The sequence below is a fragment of the Rattus rattus genome, chromosome 17, assembly GCF_011064425.1.
Source record: "Rattus rattus isolate New Zealand chromosome 17, Rrattus_CSIRO_v1, whole genome shotgun sequence".
NCBI lineage: Eukaryota > Metazoa > Chordata > Mammalia > Rodentia > Muridae > Rattus > Rattus rattus.
Genome location: NC_046170.1, coordinates 17,751,109 through 17,773,389, shown reverse-complemented (window position 1 = coordinate 17,773,389; position 22,281 = coordinate 17,751,109). Strand labels below are relative to the sequence as shown.

Here is a 22,281-nt window from a genome sequence, read left to right as displayed (position 1 = left end):
TTGATCTTGAGTGCCTTGCTGATTTTTTTTTTAAAGACCTTGCTTTTCCTTAACCTGGAACCTAGTAACTGGCCAGTGACTGCTGGGGATCCTTCCGTTTCTACTTTCATACAAGTGGGATTCCAGGCACTTGCCCCATCTCTGGCATTTTATATGTGAGCTGATGATCTGGATTCAAGTCCTCATGAAAGTGTGGTGAGCACATTCTCAACTGAGCCATCTTCCCACTCCCTACTTCACAGATTGCAACAAATGAAGGGCATCTTTTTGTTTGTTTGAGGGTGATAGTTCTTCAAAGAAAGTGCAAAAATACACAGAAAACTGATGTTTACACTGGCGTTTCACAGTTTTATTTTATTCTCACAAATTTTAATACCACACACACTTCTTGAGTTTTTAAAAGGTCTGATTTGTTCAACTTCATTTGGTTTGACAAATACACAGTTGCTCATAGGTGCTAGAGAAATGGCTCTGGGGTGAGAATATTTGCTTCACAAATATGAGGGCCCACATTTGCATCCCTAGCATCCTTAGAAAGTCAGCCATGGCTATGTCTACCCTGCACTTTGTGGAGGAACAGAAGGATCTTTGTGGCTTGCTGTCCACAGGCTTGGATGCTGGTTCAATGGCTTACACTGTCGTAAGAGGATGTGGAGGGGAGTGGTAGACCAGGACACACAATACGCATGTATACTCACATGTATTCAATAACTAAATGCAACTTAAAATAACTATTAATAATCCTTACTAAGGTTCTTCACTCTTCTGTCTAAAATTAGTAAGCTTTCTAGCATTCCCATTGCTAGAAAATAGTGAAAGTGTACCATTTTTAACTTTAATTTTCCAGTCTAATTGCTAAAGAAAAGTTGGTCCCATCCAGTGTTTGTTTATCTGAGGAAAGGGAGATCAAAATGCTAGTCATATCCCCGATGGTATTTGATAGTGACTAATAATCCACTCGTGTTGTATAAACAAACAGAGGTTCGTTTTAAAGTTTGGAATGTTCCAGTACTCGCAGTTACTGCCTCGGAAATGTCACATGCCACAGCCGATTTTAGAAAACTCGAGTGTATAGTTGTTAAAACTCTTTAACTCGAAATAACGTGGGTATGAAATAGTCATACACAGTCACATTTTAGTTACCGTAAGAGAGAAAGTGATCATGCACCATCACTGAATTTAACTTCATCTTTCTGCTCTTAAAATCAAACCTTTACGTCTATTTCAAAATCCAGACTTTCCACACCCCTCCATTGGCCAACCCAGAGTTAAATCCTTGGGGAATACCGTGTTTATGTCTCACCTAATTGCTGAAAATATATCATATATTCCTATAATGAAAGAAGCACAAAATCATATATCTAATGGCAAATGGATAAGGTCAGCCAAATAAAAATTAGACTGATAATCCAACGTACTGTTGATGGATACATTCTTGAATTTTCTTTATTTCAAGCAAAGGAACAATAGATGTATGAGAGGATATTATCGGCTTGCTCTCTCTGGTAATAAAGTACAAGGACTCCAAGGTGTGACATAGAAATACAAGCGTAACTAATAAGTAATTTGTGAGCCAAGAGAATTTTATAACCCAATTACAAGTCTAGTTTCATAGAATCTCATTCTTTATCTGAGATGAGCAAATCAATAGATTTTCCTTCTTCTGCTGTTGTTACTGTAGTTGTAAAGGGGGAATTATATGCTTTGATGTTGTAGTTTATAGATGACAAATTCAATAACTTATAAAATCAAACAGACATACCCAATATAAAAATCAAGTAATGTGATTGTTCCCTCACGCCCCCAAGCAACAAGAAATCCCAGAGAGTGTATTCCCGTTCCTTCTCTTGGGTGAGCATGTAACTCAACATAGGCCACCTGCATTCAGAGACTTATGCTTAACTTATGTTTAACATATGCATACAATGGCTAAATATTTTGCCCAGAGGTACTCCGATTTCCAAGGAGATTTGGTTTAGTATTTCTGAACATGTCTAGTGACTGAATTGTGCTCTCAATAAGGATGTGTTATGAAAAATATTTAGCTGTCTGAAGAGTCCCTTGGTCTTAATTGTGTACCTAACACAACGAAGAAGAAAATTAATGAAACAGAGACAGGCTTGTATCCTATAATTTATTCCTTCAACCCTAAATTTTGAAATAGTGATTAAAGAAACCAATTAAAGACCATTGTAACGTAGAAGCAGATTTGAAAGCTGCTATGTTTAGCCTTTGGAAATGGTGTCAGACTTTTTGGACTATTGTCACAGAAGGCAGCATCCATATCCAAGTCACTTACCTTCATTTTCATGATCACTTTTTTCTCTCACTAAACGTTCACCAGGTTGGTTATACTGGTACCTTAGTTATTGGGAATCTACTCTGTTTGAACATTTTAACAAATGCTATAGGAAGGCCATAGTGTCAGCCTTCCTGAGCTCACAATCCTGTAGAAGCTTTTTATTACCCAGCTCTTTTTCCGAGGTCTTATTTTGTGTCCATTAATTCTAATCTTGAAGGGGATCAAGGAGAGTCATGTTGATTCAAGGTGTTCGTTCAAAGAGCACTTCTTGAAGAAAGTGACAGGTGAGCTGAGCTGTCAGTGGATAGGAGATGAGCTAGAGGGGGAGTGAGAACTGGCCCACAACACTCTAGTCAGTGTTCCTAGAGCAAAAGAGAATCCAGGATAACCAGGAGAGGGAAGATGGAAAAGAAAGTGTGTTAATGAAAGAGTAACTGCCTGCTTGAACTACAGTAATGACTTCCTGTCTATCCTATAGAAAGAAGACTCATTGTAACATAAAAAAAAGGTACCTTGAACAAAAGACTTTAAGTCAAAGTCTACTTATAGATAAATATCAGGCTCATAAAATTTATCACTGAGTGGGAGCGTCATCTCTACCGTTAGATAATTTCTTGGAACACTGAATGGACAACAGTTTGAGCAAGTAATTACTCACTGTGACATCCCTGTATCCAACATGTGGGACTTGAAAGAGTCAGGGGCATGCGTACAATGAAGCATCAGGCTCTAAAGGGACAGGAAAGGTCTGTGCGAGAAAAAAAATCTTTGGACAAAGAAGATGTGATGGTTTGTATATGCTTAGTCCAGGGAATGGCACTATATTCAGGTGTGGCGCTGTTGGAGTAGGTGTGTCACTATGAGTGTGGGCTTTAAGACCCTCGTCTTAGCTGCCTGGAAGTCAGCATTGTGCTAGCAACCTTCAGATGAAGCTGTAGAACTCTCAGCATTCCCTGCACCATGCCTGCCTGGATGCTGCCATGTTCCTGAATTGATGATAGTGGACTGAACCTCTGAACCTGTAAGCCAGTCACAATTAAATGTTGTTCTTTATAAGACTTGCCTTGGTCATGGTGTCTGCTCACAGCAGTAAAACCCTAAAACAAAAGGCTGTTTGAATGGAGGATTTTCTAAATCCTACATCACTGAAAACTGTTTAAGATAAGAGATAACTGCTTATTCTCATCAGGAAAAACCAAGCAGAGCAATGCCCATGAAGTGGAGTGGTAACCGGGAAGAGTTGGAATGAGAAATGAAGGAGGTGGGATATAACTGGGGAGAGAGAGAGAGAGAGAGAGAGAGAGAGAGAGAGAACATTTGAAGTAAAATTAGCCATACATACCACTGGGGACAGATATCCCAAGGCTCAGTGGACGTGGAAGCTTAAGAGGCAGGGGCAGAGGAAGGAAAAATCATTTCTCAGTTCATGACAGTAAAGAGCCTAGAAGGGAAATAACAATGTCAGAGAGTGGATGGTTCTGGGTGGCAGATATTATCTCTCCTAAAGAACTCGATGATAATTGGTCTTCAGCCAAGCTCCATTTCCTAAGACGAATTAACAAGGTCAAAGCTACCAATGTGTCTGTAAGCCCTCTTCTCAGGATGCACCAGGATGGTGATGATAATAGTAATAGTTCTTTTATACAGGTGTGTGTCTTTATATTTCACAAAGCACTTTCATCTGTATTATTTTATTTTGTGAGAGTGTTTGTCTCTCTTGGGCACTGATTCAATGAGAACAGTCTTGGAAATATTTGACTTTTGTCAGTGATGTGTAAAATGAAAAAAAAAAAATCCAACAAGAAACGACCTGAAAATTTTGTCCAAAGTCAGCTGCGTGTATATTTATGAGCTACTGCCACTTGTATTTCTTTTTAAATAAACATGAGTGTAATACTTGGGGTGGAAAATTGTGTCTTATTCAAGAGTTCAATATTACACTTAAGTTCATATTTTTGGTTCAGATTTTGATACTATTTCTTTTTGTAATTCTCTTCTGCTTTCTTCTCCCCAAAGACTCTTCCCACAAGGCAAATGTACTAGTAAGTTTATCCAACCTGAATTAATTACCTTTTTATAGCAAAAGAAAAAGTATCTCCTTTTGACAAGCAAGATGTTTGAACTATATTTATGGATAAATAAAGGCAGCTGCATGGCTTCAAACATTCCACCTGAAGAGATGGAATTCTTTCTTTGTTTCACAAGGACATTAGCCTTTGGTGTCCCTGGGGTTGTTAAGGTGTGAAAACCACAGAGAAGCAGTACTTTTACAAAGCATTCAGTTCGGAACAGCAAGCAAAAGGCAGTATACTTAACGGTCCCTCTCTATGGGGGTCCCTTAGCCTGCTTCTTCAGTGTTCTCCCTGTGAAGTGTAGGCTGGCAACACACTCTCCCGCAGGACATCCATCTAAATGGCTGCAATGATACTGCTTACCTGCTCTCCAGCTGAATAGCTCTTTAACCGAAGAGATTCTTTGCTTGGGTTAGAGAGTGTGTTTGCCAAATGGAGCACTACATGCTAGAAAAGGCTGCTAACTGCAGATCCAGAAAAGTTCCACATCTTCCTGATGGCGCTATCAGAACCCTTTGAAGCATTGGATTGGAAATCAGACTTCTTATTAAAAGAAATTGATGTTCTGGAGGGTTCTTTGGCCCCTGGAGAGATTCACTTTGGACCATAGTCAAGTTTACTTCTAAAAAAGAAAGATATCAAATGTGCCCATTGAATTAATATTTGCAAGCAGTAATAAAAAGGACCAATGACAGAAGCTTCAGGTACAGGATTTAGGGAGCCCCATTGTCAAGAATTCAGAAACAGTGATAAAACCAACTAAAGGCCCATCTGTACTCCTCATGGCTGTGTACCATCAATCATTATATGAAAACAATCCTAGTACTAAGACGTCCCCTGTGCCCCTCACACATACTTTCCTAAATTTTAAGCAGTTACTCAGATTGCCATTTTAAAGCATTTTTTTGTGTAGTAAACTCTTCTTTTTTTTTTTGAGCTGGTTTTGAGTCCTCTGTTGCCTTCATTGTTTATCAGGAAATATGTTAACATGGAGGGAATACATGGCTAGTTGACCATGTGTAGGATTCAGGGGTCTCCTCATCTAAGATAGCAATGTAACTGTGCGTAGCAATGTGTAGAATTCCATAAAGACATTTTCGGAAATAGGATCATATCCTCAACAGATTCTGGGCATTTTTCATGACTCAGGGGCATTTAAGGATGCCTCTAGGAGGGCTGAAGAGGTGTTTCAGGGGTTAAAGGCATGCGCTGCTCTTGCCAGATGACTGACTTTAGTTTCCAGCCTGCAGCTTACAACTGCTTCTGATTATAGCTCTGGGGTTCCAAAACCCTCTTCCGGCCCCTGTGACTAACTGCACTCAAGTGCACAAACTCACACCCACACGTTCACTCATATATTCAGTAGTTGGTAAAATAAAATAATTCTAAAGAAAAGAATGCTTCGAGGACATACCAGATCTTATATCAAGCCAGGCGGTCACATCATAGCACATTTGTAAAGTGTACATGTATGTTTAAGGTGTGACTGAAGATACTGTCCAAATTTGCATTTTTACTGAACAATTCCCCATAGGTGTACTGCTCTGGCAGGTTCTGGGGATACACTTTTGAGCAGACAGGCTGCTGTAACATTTGCCACCAAAGAGCCTTTGCCTCTGAGATGCTGTAGGAAGCCATAGACATGACTAGACAGATAGCATCCGGAGAGACAGGGAAGTAGATGGGCTCTTAGTCACCGTACACTGGCTAAATACTTAACTGCCTGGGCCTGTCTGTTTTAACGTTGTGCAAAGCATTATGGTATTGTTGACTAGCAAGGCTGCTGTGAGTTAAGTTAGATTTCACAGTTCTGGTAGAACTGGTAGAAGTAGGTGACTTCTTTTCCAACCCTGTCCTTTGCTCACATTCAGATTTCCTCTTGCAGTAGTGTAGTTTTTCTGTAGGATTTCCACTCATACCCTTCTAGCCTCAGGCTGAAAACAAGCACAGTGCTATTATGTCAATAATTTCCTTGGAGAAATTACGTTCGTTTTAGTGCTTCCTGGTTCCAGGTAGGATCAGAATTGTAAACTTTCCTACTTCTGTGTGCACCAGTAATCTTCCAAAATAGATAACTAAATGCTTTTGTTACATTTTGCTGTTGCCTAGCAGACTACTGACTTTAAGCCAACCTGACCCCTGTCCCTTCTCTCACCCATTTCTCTTTCAATATTTACTTGTAACAGCTCTATCGATTGCTGCCTCTACACTGAACAAAATATTCTCCAGCTCCTTCTTTCCCCACCCCAACTCATCTAAAAGCTATTCTGTATATTAGAGACTGTCTACCTCCTTTGAATGAGAACTGCAATATTTTCACCCTGTCACCACTGCAGAACTCAACTGCTTACATTGTCCACACCGATTATTGAATGGATGTGTGAGCCTGGGTACTTTCTGTTACACCATGACCTTCTCATGTCAGTCAAAAATCAAATACATGAGGCTTGCACTGCATTCAAGTCTAACCAAAGAGCATTCTTTGCATTAGAGCTTGTTAAGTGTCAGGAAAGCTGGGGTGGCTGAGGACTTTGGAATCTGTCGCGGAGGAGAGGATTTCTTCTTTCAGTTTGTTTTATGGCGCTGTCTCACGAAAGCCTCCAGGCTCTTATCCCTGAGCCACAGAGGCAGGACCCTTTGCTAGCTGCTGCTTGTAATTAAGAAAACACTACAGTCGAAGCTAGCATGGAGCACTCATTCGATTCTATGACCATATTTTCACCACTGAGAAAGTTTAAGCAGATGAAAATAAACAAAAGCGATAGAAAACATGGGCACTGGTTTATAGATTTCAGTTGCTGAAATTGTTACTTGAGTAGATCACGATGTAAAAAGAAATGGAAAGAAAAACGTTGGCCGTGCTTTCTCTTCAACACTGTTAGGCTCAAGGTTAACAGCTAAGCATAACTCTTATTTAATTCTCCTATTACCATGTAATCCTGTTTATGTCAGGAATACCTTTAATAGAATGTCACTTCAAGACACAGAGCTACAGAGACAGGCACTGTACATTAAGAACGAAATGACTACTCTACCCTGAGCACTCCTGAGCTTGAGAGTATATCAGGAGGAGATTCATGGAGCCTCAGAACTCTCCTTGGAAGTCACAGCATTGCCTCGATGCACCCAGTCCAAACATGCAACTTTCTTCAAGTGTTGTGACTGACCACTGAAAATTAAGCACAACAGATTAAAAACCATCTGGAGAACACATATCCAGAAGCACACTTTCTATGGAAAATAATTATTATTTTGTTGTAATAAATATGCCATTGCTAAAACAAGGATACGAGCATTAACCGTGTTAATAGATGGCAAAGTCAAAGCCAATGACTGTTCATTGGTCATATACTGTGGGAGCAGAGTAGACTTAGGTTCTAGAAATAACTGTGCTCTGTAGAAGCCAAATCTAGGATGATGAACAATTTATTGCATTTGCCACAAATTTGAAAAGTAAATTTCCAATTTTAAGGAAAGCCCACCATGGGAGATGGTTTGCAAATTTAAAAGAACAAACATGAAAATATGTCAATATGAAGTGCACTATAACAGGTCAGAGCTCACAGACATGTAGGGAGTGAGGCAGGAGAGACGGATGTGAAGGGTGCACCTAATAAGGGACTGAAGAGCAGTAGAAGGGTTGGCATGTATGTTGGTTCTACTCCATGTTCTCCACTCTCTTTACTCATTACACCACATCCCATCTTCCCACCTTACATGGCCACCATTGCCTGCCATGGTGGCTCACAAGTGCCAGCATACATTGGATTCATCTGGAGGATTCACATTGAACTTAAGTTATTGGATTCCATGTTCAGGATACTGCTTCGGAAGCTCTGAAGAGGATGAACTCTAGTTTATATCGCTGCCTACAGTCTGTGGATGCCATGCGCTATCTTAAACTTGTATTGAATAGTTTCTGTCTGTGCTCTCATGACTCAGTGGTCAATGTCTTCCCTGTTTTACACCTGTCCTCCTTCCTTCTACTCTACTCCAAGGTAGCACCAACTTTTTTCTCCGATGTCATGTGTAATTACATAGTAGAGGAAGACTATAAACTAACATCTAGCTTTACAGAGCAGTGTATAACATCACACTGGTAGATCTATGTTCATGGATATGTTAGAGAGACCACAAGGATGAAACATGGCTCCTGAAAGAGGAAACACAAAGTGGGTACGCAGTGTTATTCAATGATTTCTAACCTAAGCGCTGTAATTTTCTTTTCAACTCTGTACCCCCATTTTCTCATCCTGGCTTCTGTGCCCTTGTGCTGTGGCCACCTCACTCACCCTCTCTCACAGAGTAGTAGAAACACACAAGCACCCTATTCAGCACTTAGTGTTCTCATGTAGGTACACTGGAGAGAAAAAAATATATTATGGTCTTTGATCTCCAGTACCTTGCAAACTGCTTTTTCTTAGAGAAAGAACATTATTTATTATTTTCCCCATCACCGCCTTCCTTAAAACCTAGCAATTTGATCTTTTCTGTCTGGTGTTTCTGCAAGCAACTTAATAACAAAATTGTTACTTCAGGTGATTTTCCTCCAGGGCCCCAAGAATCACATGAGAAAGAACTAATCAGGGATGATGGCGCCTGCCTGAAAAGGAGGGCAGTGTCCACATGAATTGGTCCTCAACAATCTTCCAGGGAATTCTTTTGGCTCACTCAAGGTGAAAGCTGTTGTGTTCTGAGAGGAATTATCAAGGGGCATGGCCATGCACGTGTCAGGTAGTCTCCGAGTATAGCTTAGATTCTTTATGACATTACACACACATTTCTGAAAAATTCGAATGACATTTTGAGGCCACAGTGGTGTTTTATAAGCTGCTCTACTTTACCCAGAGTTGTTTTATTTTTTAAGTCAACAAGAAAGGCCCTCTGTAAGCACAGAATGTATCACTCCAGATACTTGTATGTCACTCTAGTTCTGCAGCCATTTCCTGCAGGACCGTTGGATTCTTTTACCTACACTTCCCTCAAAGGGTCATCTCAGAATCCCCGGATTTACCACACAAATTTCAGCCAGTGCCCTCTTGTCCAAAGAGGTTTCTGAGAAAGATGTATGTACAAGGAAGAGGGTGGACAGAGACATTGTATGAACAAACAGATCTTCTAGTATGTGTTTGGCTCCCCTAAGTCTCAGGTGAGCCCTATGAGTCTTGGTGATCTATGTTTCATGGTTCTTCTTGACTTGAATGTTTTATTCTTCTGAATCTCAATTAATGTCAAAGCCTATAGAGTGAAGAGACCCCTCAGTTAAGGTAACAAAACAGGGCAAAACATTTCATTGAGCCATGGAGTAAGAAGTGAATAGATTTGAAAGGCATATGCATCCTTGGAATATCTATACAGTTCTTATGTTACCAGCCCCCCAAAGAAGAAGGGTCTGGAAAAAAAAGGGCGTGCGCACGTGCGCACGCGCGCGCGCGCGCACACACACACACACACACACACACACACCCCTCCATTTTGGTCCTTATCACATAAATCTATTCATATTTTAACACAATTCTTTAATAGAACATCCTTGGATTACATTTTACCTTGTGATTTCTAGGATGTTGTTGTATATCCAGGAAAGGATGTTTGATCACAATTTACACAATTCTGATTAGTAGTTCTGGAGGGGGACTTATATTGCATAGAAATAGAAAACTGAATCAGCATTAGGCTCCACTAGAAGATTAAACAATGGATATCATAGGAAAAGATAGGGAAGAACTACAAGGCCTTGGATTACTGAGATTAATTTACAAACTTACAGTTGACTTTGAAACGGAATGACAAGGTCTGTATCGGAAGCTGTCAGTGGTTCCACTTTAGCTCGCCATCCTCATCTTTCTGGTTTTTTAATTTTAGTTTCTCCCCACCCCTAACCTCATTAGCCAAGCCATTTTTTCCTCTTTACTGCATCAAAATTTATCTAATCAAGAAAAATAAATAAAGACACATCTACTCCAAGGTTCTTCATGAATCTTCTTCCCTTGGAAGAACTGGTGACCCCCTTCTGCCTAGTTTATGGCAAAATCCCTCCTAGTGCCACACCATCATGTCACCAAGACAAAGCCTAATTTGTTTCCCCCAAACACATGGAGGTTTTAGGAAATTGCTATCTTCTCTTTTTGACATCCTCGGGGTCAAAACATGAGTGTGTTCATTTTGTAACTAAACAAGCAGATACTAAAGCCAGAAATCTCCACCATACCTTATTTGAAGGTTGCGATAAATCATACAGAGTTAAAGTTGGGAAAGTTAAAGCAGGAAACATTTATTTTAGATGAAATGTACTTTAGACTCACAACCACCTCACTGGCTGGGGTGTTTGAGGGACAGAGGAACAAACTCCACTTTTCTTCTACTCTGATTTTGGACATAGCTGTGTTCATTATCCTAACTGATACCCGTTGTGGATTTGGTCTCCAAAATTGCATGAGAATCCGAATGTCTGACCATGAGGGTCCCTACCCAAGTTGGGTTTGATTGGTAAATAAAGTTGCCAGCAGTCAATGGCTGGGCAGGAGACAGAGGCAGGATTTTAGGATTCCCTGGCAAGGAACTGTGGATGGAGCAGGAAGGGGGGGGAGAGAAACTGTAGAGACCATATCCAGAGGTTAGGCAAGGCCCTCAGTTGGGGAATGGGGCCACCCACTCATCTCCAAATTTTTAACCAAGAATTGATCCTGTCTAAAGGAAATACAGAGACAAAGCATGGAGCAGAGACTGAAGGAAAGGCCATCCACAGACTGCCTCATCTGTGGATCCACCCCATAGACAGACACCAAACCCAGTCACTATTGCTGATGCCAGGAAGCACTTGCTGACAAGAGTCTGATATAGCTGTCTCCTGAGAGGCTCTGCCAGCACCTGACAAATACAGAGGTGGATGCTCACAGACAACCATTGAACCCATGGGGACCCCAATGGAGGAGTTAGAGAAAGGACTAAAGGAGCTTAAGGGGTTTGCACCTCCATAGGAAGAACAACAATATCAACCAACCAGAGACACCTCCTTCCCCAAAGCTCTCAGGGACTAAACCATCCACCAAAGGGAACACCGGGAGCCACCGATGGCTCCATCCACAAGAGGATGACTTTATCAGGCATTGATGGGAGGAGAAGCCCTTGGTCCTGTGAAGGCTCAATGCTCCAGCATAGGGGAATCCCAAGGCAGGGAGACAAGAGTGGTTGGGTGAGTGGGTGGGTGGGGGAGCACCCTCATAAAAGCAGGTGGAAGGGAGTTTCTGGAGGGGAAACCAGGAAAGGGGATAACATTTGAAGTGTAAATAAATAAAATATCCAATTAAAAAAAAGGAAGGTGGCGAGCTGCCATGCCAGCTAAGAGACTGGGACAGAGAACATAGCTGTCATGTAGATGCTGGGAAATTCAGCCTGAGGGGGTGGCAGGTCTGGGTCTGAGGCAGCCAGATGGATTAGAGGTTTTAGTAAGTAATAATTCAGGAATATCAGAGGGGAGTGTGTGGAGGTTTGGGAGTGGCCCCACCATTGAGCTGTTTAAGGCATGTTAAAATATAAAGGCTGTGTGTGTGTGTGCACACGTGTGCATGGGTGCCTTTCTTTGGAGAACCAGGAACATTTGGGCTGGTATTGAGGAGGTCCACTGCCACCACCTTGCCACCACCAGAGTTGATCTGAGTAGCAATGAATTGGCTACTGTGAAGGACATCATCATTGTTTTAAATTGTCCTTAACTCAGAAACCCTATATGTTTGTGATGGGAAATTAGACAATTTTGCATTTAATGAATGAAAAATCTTAAAACTACACGCTTACCTTTAGAGATAACCACTAATCAACTTTTAACACATTCTTTTCTACATAAATTTTCATATATAAAATATTTTATAAGCTATTTTACCCTTTATCTTGAGCCTCATTTTAGTAGCCACCGAACTACTATAGTTTAGCATATCAACACAATATACATTATTACTAATGTATAAAAATGATTAAAAAAACTCATCTTACTCTTTTTTACACTTGTAGTTATGAGGCATTTACCTCAGTGAGTACCCTGAGCTAAGTTCTTCCTTTAAAATACATGCCTCTCAGAAAAAAAAAAACAAGACAAGACAAAACAAAACAAAACCCACCAGTGTTGAGAGGAGACCTTTCTCCTCTTCTCATGTTTCTGTAGACGTCTGTACCTCCCTCTAGTTCTGTTTCCACATTAACCACAGACCGTTCTACATCAACTCTCCAGGAGAGCAGCTGAGCAGATCCACAGAGATTCCGTCTGCTAATTGTTAAGATCTTTATACGAAGACTTAGAGTGGAGTGCATTATATACGCTCCACCTGTCTCAGGCTTACAAGATCCTCTATTCTCTCTGAGCCTTACTCCTGAGTTCTCAGTTCTAGACTTTTCTCAACTAGGAATTGTCAGCACCCTTAGCTTTGCGTGGAATTGAGTTAGATGTTCGTTGAAATCTCAGCTATTTAAAGGAGGCTGTGAAAGCAGGGAACCTCGTGATTGCCAGGCAAGAGTTCTACCATTCAGCTTGGATTCCCAGACCTTGGCTAGAGGCTTTAACGCCTGTGTAGTGGACATCAGTCTTACCAGGTGTTTCCTCATGATTCCAGCTCTTGCAGACTTTGTTGAAAACTACTCCATAACCTAGATTTAAATTCATGCATCTTTCCTCCAGGAAGGCTTTTGGTTCATTTTTGGTTTTAAAATGATGTGTCCTATTACCTTGAAGTGTAAAGCATTGAGACTTTATTATTTCACCAAAAGTTTAGCTAATTGAGTTTTTAAATGATTACTCTCCCACATACAGTCTTAGAGTCTTTTTGGGTCTCTTTTCATTTTTTTCCCTGGATCTATCTACGTTTCTCTTTCCGTGAATGCAGTTAGCAATGCTAATGAGAAATTATATGGAGATTTGATGGTACAGGATGGGTGGGAAGAGAAATAAAGGAGGAAGTCATACTCTGTGATGCACAGTTTCTGAAAGACCCTGTGAGCACAGTCACCTGTATTGACAGAGTCCGTGTACCTACACAGCTTGTGTAATGGAGTGTCTCAGAGGTCCTGAGCACTGGTCCTAACTGGAATGAGACGAAGGACCTCAGAGATGCTCACAGACTTAATGGAAGCCTGTGTATTTTCACTTAGGAGAAAGATATTATGGCTAAAGGTTGGCTTATCATACTGAATAAGGCTTAAGCTTCTCCCTGAAGCATGAATGCTAGCAACCCAGAGGCATTGTCTTGTCTGACTGAATATGGTTTGTGCTTCTCACAGAAGCAAGCATGTTGACTGCTCGGAGCTCCAAGGCTGGCACCACTGAACGCCTGAATCCTTTCTTTTCCTTAGATCTAGTTTACTTGTCAATGAACAGATTAGGTATGAAAGCTCACTTCCTGCCTGTAGGAAGAGACGATGCTGGTCTAAGGACTGGGGTTTCTGGTCTCGTATGTTGTATATCTGTGTAAAGTGCACTTTTTGTTAACTGGTCAGTGCTGATGTCATGAGATTTGGCTTCTGCAAATATAGGAGCCTGGTGCTTTTAGACATGTTTCCTTTGAGCCAAGATAACAGTATTTACTTAAGGACAAGACGTTAAGCCTTGGTCTCAAGAGCACCAGCTTCTGGCCATGATTTGGATTGAATCGTCCCCATGTGTAAAAAATATTAACTATCGCATATAAAAGGAAGAGTTAGCAATAGGTGTGTTGAAAACACCTGAAAGATAAATAAGAGAGTCTAATTTATTACCAAATTTTCTCTTAAGTAGGAAGAGATGAGAATGGAGAGGGATTCCATGCCTGATCTATTCTACTGATTCCTGAATGGTGTAGTTCTGATGACAGATCAAAAAGTATTTGCTCTTTCTGAAACACTTTTCTGTGGAATCCTGCAAATAAACAGTTTGATTTTTAAAATATCGAGGACACAGTTTAGTGGCTAAATCACTTAGTCTGAAGGCAAGAGGATCTTAAGATCCCCCAAACCCAGGAGATCTAGGCATAGTACTGCACACCTGCAATCCCAGTGGCAGGATGGGAGGTGTAGCTGACAGAATCCTCAGAAGGGTGTGGAGCAGCTCACCTGGCACACACAGCAGTGACAAAGAAGCCTTGTCTCAAACAAGGTACAAAACAAGGACTTCACTGGACATTGTCCTCTTAGCCCCACCAATGTTCAGGAATGTGCATTGCCCGCACTCACACACACACACACACACACACACACACACACACACACACACACACACACACACACGCAGACACATGCACAGAAGCACACACAGATGCACACAGGCACACACACATATGTACACATCTGTGCACACAGACACACACACACACACACACGCGCGCGCGCACAGAAGACAAAGAAATGCCAATCATTTGTTCATAAACCTTGAGTTGAGCGTAAGATGATGTTTTGCAATAATTTGGCAATACAGGAAGGCCTCAACTAAGTCTACATAAATAATAAATTATCATAATAATAAACTACCCTATCTTATCCTTCACTCATTTTCTCATTTTTTTACAGACTATTTAGTGCCCATTTCAAGTAAACAACAGGGCCTGTTCGGCTTCCCCCTACACTGTGTGCCTTTCCCTCTTACATTATGACTTATTTTCCTCTGAAATGTTGCTCTTAGTGCTGTTTTTACCTGCACTGTGTATTAGAGAGACGGAACATTTATTTGGAGCAATCTGTTGTTTGTGATTATCTAAACTTGTGAGCTGGCATTACAAAAAGAAGCACATCTCAGTCTATTCATGAACTGTTCCCTTCCTGCCGATGACTCTCCCTCCCCCTACTTAAAATGAAAGTGCTAACATCTCGCCATTATTCAAAATTGAGAAATTATGTTTCAGCACAAAATGCATCTAGGACGGGGTGGGGAGAGGGAAGGGAGAGAAGAGAGATGTGCTGTGTTTAATATGTGTCCCAATTTTAGTAAACATACTCCACATAGATGATCTTCTTTTCATGAAACAAGTAACAAACATGATGGCCTTGACCTATGCCTGATCCACCTGTCCTCGTTCTTTTTAATTCCAGACTCCTTCTATTGGCTACTTTTGTCAATGGATGAGAATTTGCACCCTTGATATCCCATGATCCCATGATATACACTGTCATATCAATGCATGTAATTCAGCATTGCTGTGTAAACTGCTAAGCAGCATGTGTTTGTTGTAGAGATGTGAACATTGTCCCCCAGTGAACATGTGGAGCAGCCTCTTATTGTGGTTACTACTTAGTGTATAATCTTTACTTGTTGTGGTTTGCCCTGAAGTTATCTGTATTTTGGTGCTAATTCCACTGCCCCAAGGACAGCTGCCTAGTCACATACTCGGGAATCTGGTGACTTCACCAGAACCTTCTCCCCATTGAATTTGTAAAGTACAGGTGAGGGGCAGGTACAGGATAGAAGGAGGCCTGTCATTGGAGGAGAAGGAAGGATGAGCGGGAGAGAAGTTTGAAGGAAGAGGAGGAGATGAGAAGAGAGGAAGAGGCAGACAGAAGACAGGAGAGAGGGGAGAAGCCATAGCAGGTGATGTTAAGATTCTGCTCTGTGTATTTACAGGTTGTTATCAATGTTCTTAAGGGATGGATGGTACTGGGCTTTGTAAGTTTAAGTGGGCAATTATATCTTACCAATTGGGTCAAAGATTATTGTGTTGTGTTCTTTTATGTGAGGGTTTGAGTGTAGGAAAGTGTGCAGTGGCAGGAGACTCTGGGCCGCTGAGGAGTTGGGATGTGTTTCCGCCAAGATATTTAGCAGATATCTTGGGGCACCGCAGTGTGGACCTAGTGTGGTAAAAGTCAATAATACTTCTTTTATTTTTATATTTTTACAACAACATTTACTTGTACAGGTAAGAGAAGGATCCTAAACCAGTTCAGAGTAACACAAATGTGGATATTTTAAAGAGCTTATAGATGTTTTGATATGTTCATGACCTGGAACCAACCCATACCTCCATCTTCCATAAAAAAGCAGAAGTTGCCACATGTGACAGGAAAACAACTGGACTTTCAGCTGGAAAGAGGAGTATTTTGAAATCTTGGAATTCAGTATACAGGAAACACTGTACTGTTGACCATGTTAGTGTAGGACTTCACTCCCCAGAAAGTCTAAGTCAGGGAACTGAGAGAACTCTCTAAAGACTCCTGCCTAATGCAGTCTGAAGGCAACACAGAAGGACTGAGAGATGCCATCCCATAATGCAGGCTTGATAATGAAGGGGAGCTAACAGTAGCCTGGATTTACCGTGGGATGGAACGGTCAAAAGGCTCTTCTGCGGCAAGTGCAGATGTAACTTGCTAAGGTCTGACTGTATCAGGTGGAACTGAGACACTTTACAAGACTGATCTAAAGTGATGAGTCACCCACCAGCCAGCCATCAGAGGAGAAAAGTTCAGGAAATTATACTCATGCCCAGGCATTGTACTGGAGACCAGGTAGCAGCCTTAAACTTTCTGTAGAACACGGAAATGGCCTTGCATTTTCAAAGCAAACAGCTTTAAATTGGAATAGCAAAGCAATTCTTTGGATAAATCAACATGTTTTCAACAACAGCGCTTCCTCTTACTTATTAAGAAAAGAGCACCATCCCATGCTATAAATAAAATGTACTTTGACGTAGATTATACGTTTGGACCAGAAGCTAAAATCTAAAGAACTTCCAGAAGGTTTATGTAAAATAGTCTCTACCGCTGTTGAGAAAAGCTTTCTGCAGTACTGTTAAGTAAAAGCCTTGAAACTAAAATTCAACAAAAAATTTGTGCTCATGAAAGTTTACCATTAAGAAAATAAATAGAAGGCAGGCATGGTGGCATATATCTCTAATCCAAGCCCTGAGGAGACATAGACAGACAGATGTCTGTAGGTTTGAGGTAAGCCTGGTCAGATAGTGAGTGAGTTCCAGGACAGCCAGAACTATGTAGGAGACACCGTCTCAAAAATAAAACAACCAACAAACAACCCCCACAACCAACAAACCACCACCACCACCAACAGCAACAATAACAACAACGACAAGCAAAATCAGACAAGCTTCTGGAGGAAATAATCGTAACAAGTATTTGATAATGTTTTCTACAGAACATAAATGCATTTTATAATTCAATAAGAAGAAAACAAATAAGCCAGGGGGCATAAGAGAGCTACTTCCCCCAAGGAAGATAGACAAGTGTCTAATAAGCACATGGAAGGAGACTGAACACTAATTTTCAGAGAAGTGTGGGAATCAACTCTGCACCAGTTGAAAGGACTACACTGACAGATATTTCTATTCCTGCTTGTTGGGTAGTTACAGTTAATTGTGATTGTCAATTTGAATAGAATTGAAGACACCTAGGAGATATACCTCTTGGCGAACCCAGACAGGCCACTCTACACATGAGCTGGATGTGCAGACTGAATAAAGGAGTAGAGGGAGGAAGCAAAGTCTGGCAGCCACCAGCATTCACCTCTCTGCTTACCGAGGATGTTTGGGATCGACCAGCTGCTTTCTGACCATGTTGGAAGTGAGTCCCCTAAACCAGGAGCCAGAACAAATTCCTTCTTCCTTAGGTTAAGATTGTCATAGCAACGAGAAACGTAACTAATACTAGACGCAGAGATACTTCCCTTCCCACTCATTCCTTCAGGGACACCAAATATCATAGGGACCACAGATGCTCGAAGGGAAACCTCTTAAGTTCAGATATACTCAAACACAACTTAGCAACTACACTCATAGCTACAAGGCTTTATATTTTATCACACTTAGCTTTCTAGTTTAGGTTTTGCATCATAGCCCGGGACAGACAACAACCCAGAGTTAAGAAGAAAATGGAACTAGGGTAGCAAAATGTGATGTGGCCATATTAGACACTTACTGTAATAAAATATGCACGGCGACAGGTCAGTTTGGATATTAACCAGAAATTTACCAGTGTCATTATGTTGAATGAACAGAGACTCAACGTAGATCTATTGTAAAGTTCTATTGACATAGCAACCAAGAATACGGAAAATTGTAAAGTTCCATTGACATAGCAATGAAGAATATGGAAAATTGTAACGTTCCATTGACATAGCAATGAAGAATACAGGAAACAAATCTTGGGTGTTTTCTTTAGATCAGGGTTTACCTGGTACGAAGGGAATTTCTATGGTGACAATAAATTCTATACCCACCAAAACTGTCACTTATACTGAATTCCATGTTTACTAAGACCTTCAACATGTCCTTGTGAAATCACTTGATGCTGCATATTCTGAATTTTTAATTTCATCTTTTTAAAAATACACATGGAAGTGCAGTTAACATAGTAAAATCAGATTTCAGACATCTCTAAAAAGAATTTTGAAGATTGTCTTTTGCTTGTCAGTCTTTGGGTATAGAAAAAAGTTATGTCGTCAGATTTGAGCCGGGTGTTAAACTGGACTAGCACACAGTGCACAAGGCTCAGGCACTGGGAAAATTAAAGCAGTCATTTAGCTGGGAAGTGTCTGAACACTGGAACCCGAGTTGTTGTGGAGCAGTTTAACAATGCTGAAAACGCATCGAGCTAACTACGTTGAGAGATGAAATCCCCGTTGGCCATTCATGTTTTAAGAAATGGAATATTTAAAAAATTTAATGGACATATATTTGTTGTATCCTCACAGAAGACAGAGATGTACCAGAGTACTTCCCAGACACCAATACATAAACAATTATTTTGTTAAAAAGCATATCAATCTCATTTGCCTTCACCACTATGGTCTTTGAAAGGCCTTGGAAATAGGACTTAGCTTAAGTCAAATCTTTTGGCTTAAAATCTTAAGAGTTAATTTTTAAAATCACATGAGAAAACACTTCTTACAGTTTTTGAGAAATTGGCTTAATCATATTCTTTATTCAAAAATAGTTCAAAATTACTCTTGATTATTATTTTTGAAATATTCCCTCTGAAGATGGTAATTTATTCTCATTAAGAATACTTAAAAGCTTCATTAATAGGATCCTGATTTTCCTTTTTTTTTTAAAAAGAAGCACTTCTTGTCAACCAAGAAAAGCTGATGGGTGATGGATGTCAGAAGAAAGTTTATCTTGGCCAAAGTGAAGATGACTGTCCAGGAACCTCCTATGATAGTTGCCTGAATGTAGTACTGAGTGTTGGGCTTTATACATTGAAAAAAGTATGTTGCTACGGTGAGAGCCGAGTTGCTGTACTGATTATCAAGAATAACTTGGGTCATTGACTGGCTCTCTCTGTGTTACACTATACATTACAGGAGAAGAATTTCGGTGAAAGGAGAAGGCTTTACTTGAGTTACTGTTTTTTCTTATGCTGTCAGGAAGTCTAAGTCTCTAGACACTTGCCTCTTAGAGCAGAATGACCTAGATTATGCAGTTACAATTCAAATGTTTTCTGTGGATTTTATATCCTTGCTTGTGACATTTAACAGTGCTTCCTTAATCTTTAACTTAGTTGAAAAAATATTAAAAGTGTGTACTCAAAAATAACTGAAATGAAAAATAAACAAGTTCTAACTGTTTGGGCTCAAACTTAAGAAACACAAAATACCCAGCACAAATATATTTTAATAGATAATGTAAGACTTATATAAAAAGAGACACAATATGGTCAGTAAAAGTAAATGTTTTCATCCGGAACAAGCTACATAGACTTGGCAACAAAAAAGAATATGTGTTTGGTAGGTTTAAAAGAGCTGGAGAGGGGCTGGAGAGATGGCTCAGTGGTTAAGAGCACTCACTGCTCTTCCAGAGGTCCTGAGTTCAAATCCCAGCAACCACATGGTGGCTCACAACCATCTGTAATGGGATCTGATGCCCTCTTCTGGTGTGTTTGAAGACAGCTACAGTGTACTCATATAAATAAAATAAAATAAAATAAAGAGCTGGAGAATCCACTATAATTGAAACACCAGTGTGTATTTTGCCATAAAGACAAATACATAAGAAAACACAGGCTAAATTTAGAACATTGAAAGTTCTCAAACTTGTCTGAAGTAAGGTACCACTCAAAAATGACTATATTATCAGAAAATAAAAAGTCTTACAGGGAGAAAATGTGATATTACTCTGTATGCAAATCAGAATGTTTGCATTGGAGAGACTCCCTCTGCTAACAGTATCTAAGGTGTCATAGTTTGCAGCTATATTTTAGGACAATTTTCTTTTTGATATAATCTGGGTCTGGATAGCACCCACAGATCCATGTGGCAAAGGCTTAGTTCACGGCATGGGGAGAGGGAAACTAATTATACTAAGATATTCTAATAGGGAAAGGTGGGAACAAGCACCATTCAGAAGGTGCAGTCTACAGACTTAGTGAGCATGGACTTTTACTGTTAAGAATAGGCAGTGATTCTAAGATTCTCAGCAAGAATTAAATTTGTGCTTGTGAAATTTCCGATATAAGTCTCAGATGCTATCTGATAGCGTCTTTCACATTTGGTGGAAACTAAAGGCCCATTCCTATATTCTAAAGGATTTATTTAATAGTCACAATGATGTTGGGTCACATAGGAAGGGAGACAATAAAGGGCCATTAAGAGGGAAATCCAGCTGAAACCGATTAGCTGGGTAGGAGTCTCCTTCCTGATGGGTAGCTCTCATAGTGCTGGAGGGTGCTATGTAAGCTGCTAAGGGGACATAAAGCACACTGATGGTGTTACCCAGATGTGAACCCTGAAAACTACAGGGACAATCTGCCAGACAAGAGGTGTCCATTAGTGTAGTAGGGGCTCAACTATTATGGGATTAACCAATTGCTTTCAGATAATATTCTATGTTTGTTCCACAGATGGAATATATACTTGGTACTGTAGCCCAGTTGAAAACCCATGGTTGGGGAAATCATAGTTTCTAGAATAGAATCTCATTTGTGATGTTTAGCAAAATTAACATTATACCAGAGTCTAAATATTAATGCTTGCATCTGTAGATAAGTGATACTCTCATGCTTAATTACAGAAAGTTCTCTTTGCAATAAATGGTGGTCCTTACACAAACTTACCACTGCTCAAGATGCTTAGAATAAATGACAGTTGAGTATTCAGCCACAAATAGGATGTTTATACACTCCTCCATCCCCGCCCATGGCTCAGAGAACATAGTAGAAGGAGAAGAGGAGAGCACACAGGCACCAGAAGATAGGGATAAGAGATGTGAACTGCAATCTTTATGGCATGAGCAAGCTATACATTGAGAATATAACCTCACAACAGCTGTGGTTGCTGGTCAGGGCTTGAATAAGGCTGTCCTGTTAATAGCTAATCATGGACCAAGGAGTGGCTAATGAAATCCAAATTTTCTTAATGACTATTGGCAACTGATAGATTCTGTCAGAGGGAAAATCGTGTACCGAATGATGAGCAGGGCCTGTCAGACTTCAGTGGCTAGCTCATGGATATTTAGCCAGTGTTATTTAAAACCATTAGGTCGGAATCAGAGAAAGAACTGGAAGAGCTTGAAGGGGCTTGAGACCCCATATGTACAACAATGCCAAGCAACCAGAGCTTCCAGGGACTAAGCCACTACCTAAAGACTATACATGGACTGACCCTGGACTCTGACCTCATAGGTAGCAATGAATATCCTAGTAAGAGCATCAGTGGAAGGAGAAGCCCTGGGTCCTGCTAAGACTGAACCCCAGTGAACTAGACAGTTGGGGGAGGGCGGCAATAGGGGGAGGGTGGGGAGGGAACACCCATAAGGAAGGGGAGGGGGAGGGGATGTTTGCCCGAAACCGGGAAAGGGAATAACACTAAAATGTATATAAGAAATATTCAAGTTAATAAAAAAAATTAAAAAAAAACCATTAGGTCACAGAATAAAGCACAGATGTATGAAGAGAAAAATGGGCTTGTGGAGAGAATGGCCTGGGTGACGGGTGGGCATGACATAAAGAGGG

At 40.5% G+C, this 22,281-nt stretch overlaps 2 long non-coding RNA genes across 2 annotated transcripts in view; both read right to left on the bottom strand.

The window, feature by feature from the left end:
• Window positions 1-1,929: 1,929 nt before the first annotated feature.
• Window positions 1,930-3,923, bottom strand: LOC116886432. Its single transcript, XR_004386104.1, has 3 exons — window positions 3,645-3,923; window positions 2,961-3,031; window positions 1,930-2,664 (listed from the first exon to the last, which is right to left on the bottom strand). It is a non-coding gene; the product is annotated as an uncharacterized LOC116886432 (long non-coding RNA).
• Window positions 3,924-7,444: 3,521 nt separating this feature from the next.
• LOC116886433 overlaps window positions 7,445-22,281 on the bottom strand; it is a 42,544-nt gene continuing 27,707 nt past the window's right edge. Inside the window, exon 4 of the long non-coding RNA XR_004386105.1 lies at window positions 7,445-7,543. This is a non-coding gene — a long non-coding RNA (uncharacterized LOC116886433). The remainder of the gene's footprint in view (window positions 7,544-22,281) is intronic.